Genomic DNA, 6,416 nt, shown 5'->3' with positions numbered 1-6,416 from the left:
AACAAACAATACAACTAATTCCTCCAGCTCTCCAGTCCTCAGGTCTTAAGTCATCAGCCCATTGGAGTTATTCTCGCTTTCTGTTTCCTACGTTCCCTTAAAACACCTCTCAATTCCGGGAAATCCTGATCAAAAGAAATAAAGCTTATATCTGAAATCAGACTCCATCTCTAAAATCTATATTTAGTTCCCGGTTGTCATGCTGATTATAAAAGACATTCCTCAGCAGAACTGGGTCTGATGAGAGCCACATATTGAATAATAAGCCCAATGGTGAGTTTAAATTATTGTTTTCACAAACTGACAAATATACTGTATGCACTTTTTGGTCTCAGACAAACGTACTATTTCTGTGAAAGGTTAGATAGAATAGTTTCAAAGCCACTCTTGATGAATATTAATAACACGGCGCATCACTAAATGTAAACAAATCTGAAACAAAATTAAATAGTTATGAACTTACCCAAACACGCAACAACATGACTGTTGTTTCTCAGTGCTAGACAAGATTGGTCTTATTTACTTGGAAAATTCCATGTTGTGGCTTATTGATAGGTTTGCCCATTCACTACTGACCACGAAAATAGCCAACCACACATGAGTCCTTGCCTCCTCTTTCCCAGAGTACCAAGGCTTTGGGCAAGTCTGAGGAAGCCTCCCAAGAGAACATGGTGGTGGTTGCTGGAACTCTGTCGGGCTGAGGATAGATCCCTTCTAAACACCTCCGAATGATACTGTTAACTGCTTTAAAACAAACACATCAGTGTGTCTTTACTTGTCTATTTTGACGATTGTGGTGTTGTCAAATTGTTAGTGGGTTAGCCGTCAATGCACATAATATCTTACCCATCACAAGCATAAAAGCTTGACTCCGCCATGATGACATGACAACAATTAATGGTAATGGTAAATCCTGTCTCGCAAAAAAAAAAAAAAAAAAGTCTACAGAGGACTCCCCAAAATGCATTGTGTCTATGCAAAGATTGCGGCCAATTGTAACGGATCATGTCCATCAGCAAAACAAGCTGTGACTCTTACAGCCCAGATGTTTTAATTTAGTACCGTGCCAAGATAGACAAAACATGTTGATCCTGGCATCAATCAGGCACCAATCAGATGTGTACGTCATTCAAATCATCAGATGTTTGGGTCAATGTTTGTCCCAAAAAAATGTCATCGGTAAACATTTTTCACGCTGACGTCTTACAGTAGCCCATCAAAATCATGGGGTTATTGAATCTCTGACATACTGTACTTCATTTCCTTACAACAGTCCTTACAACTGACTCCAACTTCTAAATACACCAACGAGAACACCACAGTCCATCTCACTGAACAGTATGTTTGCGAAGCTCTTAGCAGACATACACTTCAGTCTCACCTGAGACCCGGTCTTCAATTATGGATGCCACAAACCGAGGTTATTGGCTGAACGCAGTTTGCGTACACTATAGTAATAGCACTCCGTGCAAACGCTTACTCTCCCACATAGAAGCACACCACACAGTGCTGAAAATGAAGACACTGAAGTTGTCGTGGTGCCGTCACCTGAGAGGATTCAGTTTACAATTGCTTACCGAATACAGACGAATACATAGTTGAATGTATCGTGTATTTTACGACGACGATTCTTAAAATATTGTAGCCGGTGTAGCAAACCACACTTGTTCTGAAATATGGATTTTTTGTTGTTGTTGTTGCCTCACTCACGACATGATGCTGCAGTAAACTGCAGTAAAGCAAGACATGCCTCCATCAGAACTTACAGGTACACACAGTATTAGTTCTTACACAATGATGTCACTGCCAGCCATTACACAAGAACATATCATTTGGACAAACTAACTCCTCAACCTGTCGCTATATTATTTTACTCCACACGTACAGCAATCCCCCATACACACACGTTGGATTACCATCCCCCGATGCAAAACCCTGAACATACACGAGGATAACTATAATTAGGTATGTGCGGCCACAACCTTCCACCAGAGCCCTGACGTAGCGGTTCAAACCTTCAGACAGGGCGGTCACTCACCTTGTCACGGTCCCCGTGGCAAAGAAATAAAACAGACTCACTGTCAACAGATGACTCCTCACACGCAAAACAACGAGTGGAAGAAGGAACAAAAATGAGAACTTTACGGCCCACCCTATCCCCATCCATGTCCTCGCATGTAGGCCTTGCTCTGAGCACTGTACCTTCACCGGCTTGCTACGAGCAAGAGAGAGCGTGTGTGATAGAGAGAGCGTGAGGGAGGGAGGGAGGGAGGGAGGGAGGGAGGGAGGGAGGGAGGGAGGGAGGGAGGGAGGGAGGGAGGGAGGGAGGGAGGGAGGGAGGGAGGGAGGGAGGGAGGGAGGGAGGGAGGCTCCGTCCATGCCTTTCTTTGTCTCGTTGAGTTCTTACTGGGATGGCTAAGGTCACATTCTTAAATCTCAGGTAGATGAGGCTCGAGGCACCATTTTACCTTCTCAAAGGGAGGGGATACAGTGAAGGCAGAGACCAAGAGGGAAGGAATGATAGAACGAGAGAGATTAAGGCGAGTGAATGCTAGGTCAGTGCTGAGCATTCTGTATGAGTAAATGTCTCTGAAGACTTTTCCCTCCTCTGTCTCCCCTCCAGCTGTCTTCCAATGCTGTCCTCCCTCGCTTCCCCTCCCCTCTCCTCCCCTCTGCATCCCTCTGCATCCCTCTGCTGCCCAACCCTCCTCTACTCTCTCATGCTGCCAAAGAGTGCTGCTTCATCATGCTCCCCTCAGTTGCAGTAGCACAGGGAAGCGGTCACTTTCTTGTCCCTCCCACCACTTCATGTTGTTCCGTACGTAGATTTACAGACAGTAGTTTCACAGGATCGCTATGGTTCCCTCTCCTCAGCACCCATAGCTCTCCTTTTTGGTCTGTCTTCAGGTGAGGAGCGTATCTCTGGGTGTTTCTTTCTCGTACTCCATAGGGCTCCCTTGTGTGCTTCAGAAATCCAAATTCTCCGTTTGTTCCGTTTAAGTGCAGCGACAGCGCTCAGTGACAGAGTTCAGAACCCCGTGTAGTCGGCGTTGTTTTGCTTGCTGCTAGTCATGAGCGCTATAGCTACTAGGGCATGTATCATCCACTGTAACCACTCTCTTCACTGTCCGTTCCCCCAAATATCCTCTTTTCATTTATACTCTATCCCCCTTCCACCCCCCCACCCTCCCACCCCCCCGCCACACGCCATGGTCTCACCTATCCCGTCCCGACCGTCCGACACCCCTCCCTCCTTCTCTTCCTCTCTCCCCTATCCCATCTCTCTCTCAGTTGCTAGCAGTCACACCCGCACTACCTCCTCGGCCCAGCCCTATACTGCAGAGTACATTATGGGAATTGCTTTCTTGCCCAATCCCCCCCCCCCCCCCCACCCCCGTTCCTCAACTAGCACACATAATGCTGCAATATGTATCCCAAGGTCACATCTTCCTGAACTCAGAAGGACTGCATGTGTGTTTGTGTCGGTGTGTGTGCGTGTGTGCGTGCGTGTTGGCTTTGTCTACATGCACGTGTGCACGTATGATTTATGTGTGTGTGGTGGGAAGGTGCCGAATCCTAAATCTATCCAAACCGCCTGGAACATGTCACTTCTACAGCACTGTAAACTGCCTCAGTGACGGCATCAATATCAAACCTCTCATACAGCTCCTCACGGCCGTTGTCAGCTAAAACAATTGCATTATGGTGAATGAGGTGGTTTTATTAGAACGGAACAATGAATAATTCAAGTCGATGATCCACTGCTGATTTGCTAATGCAATGTGTTATATGAGGAGTGTACTGGAATGTGGAGAGCATTGGAGTGTTTCCACGATATATAATTAAATTAACACACACACACACAGTTATATGAATTATTGCTGTGATTCTGCTCTGTTATTGGACTGTGCCTGGCAAGGTTTTTCCTATATATTAATAATAGAAATATTGATTTACAAAAAAGGATGGAGTCACCTTCCCCGGGAGACCCCTGCATTGCGTGCCGCACACACATGTACGAACGCATACACGCAAGCACACTCACAAACGCACACACACTTTCCCTGCCAGGGTGACAGCTGTTCTCAGTTCAAGGTTGATATCATGTTGAATGACAAGCATAAATCATCTCATATAGAACAGCTCTCTCACACACACACACACACACACACACACACACACACACACACACACACACACACACACACACACACACACACACACACACACACAAACATGCGTTTACACATTCAAGAGTATTGGTTGGAAGGACTGAATTGGAGTGTACAGTATGGGAGTGTCTTTATCAAAGTGCCGATGTTTGGCTACAATATTGCTTAATATTTAGCATTTTTCTTAGTATCCTCATTTACATAACCATTGACCCTTGCCCCTTGCCCCTCTGGATTCTGTCAAGTGATCCCTCATAGGTCAATTACAGTGACACTTATTAGGGGGTCTCTGTACCTCTCACCTTGCAGCACCCCTCATCTCCACACCCCTCTCACACCCCTACACACCAACATAGCTCCCCCAGGCATCAAGCGCCCACCGCCTTGGGAATGGGTCACCCGACACCTACTCCCACTCAACCGGTGACAGGGGGTGGCTTTCAGGGCCCTCAATCATATGGGTGATAGGGTGGGGGTGGGGGTGGGGGTGTGAGAGAGGCAGAGAGTGAGGCGTGGTCAGTCAAGTTCAAAGCAAAATGTACAGGACATTCTGTACGTGCACACGGGAATCAATCACCGTGATTGTGAATACGAATAGCCTTTCTTTAAACTTTGGTTATTTTAGTGGTATTTTCAGATTTTCGTCATTATTCGGAGTTTGCTGATAGAGTGAAATGCATTTGTGATAAAGTACGATCAATGTTGCTGCAGAAACAGCAGATGCGACATAGATGTTTTAGCAGTGCTATAAAGACCCATACAATCTGAACGTGTATCAATGACGGCATGTTACTATGCATGCACGCGCATCAAATATCTGGCGTGGCATCTGATCTGGCAGTCAACCTCAGTGACTTCACTGGTTACAACCTGCGTTACAGGAATCCCTCGGATTTTAATCTCTCCGAGAGAAAAAATGAACTGTCCTTGTTTGAAATCCAACTGGATTGAACATGAACTGATGGAACGGTACAAGGAATTAGACGAGTCATGGAGACAAGACATGGCAAATCTGACCATAATTCTGACCATATTTCTAGATTTAGCTTACAAGCTCAATCTAAAGCAGGAAGTACCAGTGACTCACTCAATATGGAAGTGGTTAGATGATGCAGATGCTACGCTACAGGACTGTTTTGCTAGTCCAGACTGGAATACATTTCCGAATTCATCCAATGGCATTGAGGAGTATTCTACCTCAGTCACCGGCTTCATCAATAAGTGCATCGATGATGTCATCCCCACAGTGACCGTATGTACATTTCCCAACCAGAAACCATGGATTACAGGCAACATCTGCACCCAGCTAAAGGCTAGAGTTGCCGCTTTCAAGGAGTGGGACACTCATCCACACGTCTATAAGAATTCCCCATATGCCCTCTTATGAACAAACAGTCTAAGCGTCAATACAGGACTAAGATTGAATCGTACTACACCAGCTCTGATGCTGGTTGGATGTGGCAGGGGTTGAAATATATTACGGACTACAAAGGGAAACCCGGCCGCGAGCTTCCCAGTGACGCGAGCCTGACAGACGAGTTAAATGCCTTTTATGCTCGCTTCGAGGCAAGCAACACTTAAGCATGCATGAGAGCACCAGCTGTTCCAGACGACTGTGTGCTTACACTCTCCATAGCCGATGCGAGCAAGACCTTTAAATAGGTCAAGATTCACAAAACCGTGGGGCCAGACAGATTACCAGGATGTGTACTCAAAGCATGGGCGGACCAACTGGCAAGTGTTTTCACTGACATTTTCAACCTCTCCCTGACCGAGTCTGTAATACTTACACGTTTCAAACAGACCACCATAGTCACTGTGCCCAAGAAAGCAAAGGTAACCTGCCTGAATGATTACCTCACAGTAGCCATGAAGTGCTTTGAAAGGCTGGTCATGGCTCACATCAACACCATCATGCCAGAAACCCTAGACCCACGCCAATTCGCATAACGCCCCAACAGATCCACAGATGACGCAATCTCAATCGCACTCCACACTGTGGGAATGATGTTCATTGGATACAGGTCAGTGTTCAACACTATAGTGCCCACAAAGCTCATCACTAAGCTGAGGACCCTGGAACTAAACACCTCCCTCCGCAACTGGATCCTGGACTTCCTGACTGGCCGTCCCCAGGTGGTAAGGGTAGGCAACAACACATCTGCCACGCTGATCCTGAACAATGGGGCTCCTCAGTGGTGCGTGCTTAGTCTCATCAAGTACTCCCTGTTCACCCACGACTGC

This window comes from Oncorhynchus masou, chromosome 9 (assembly GCF_036934945.1).
Source record: "Oncorhynchus masou masou isolate Uvic2021 chromosome 9, UVic_Omas_1.1, whole genome shotgun sequence".
Classification (NCBI taxonomy): Eukaryota; Metazoa; Chordata; class Actinopteri; order Salmoniformes; family Salmonidae; genus Oncorhynchus; species Oncorhynchus masou.
Note: the sequence above shows the minus strand (reverse complement) of the source record.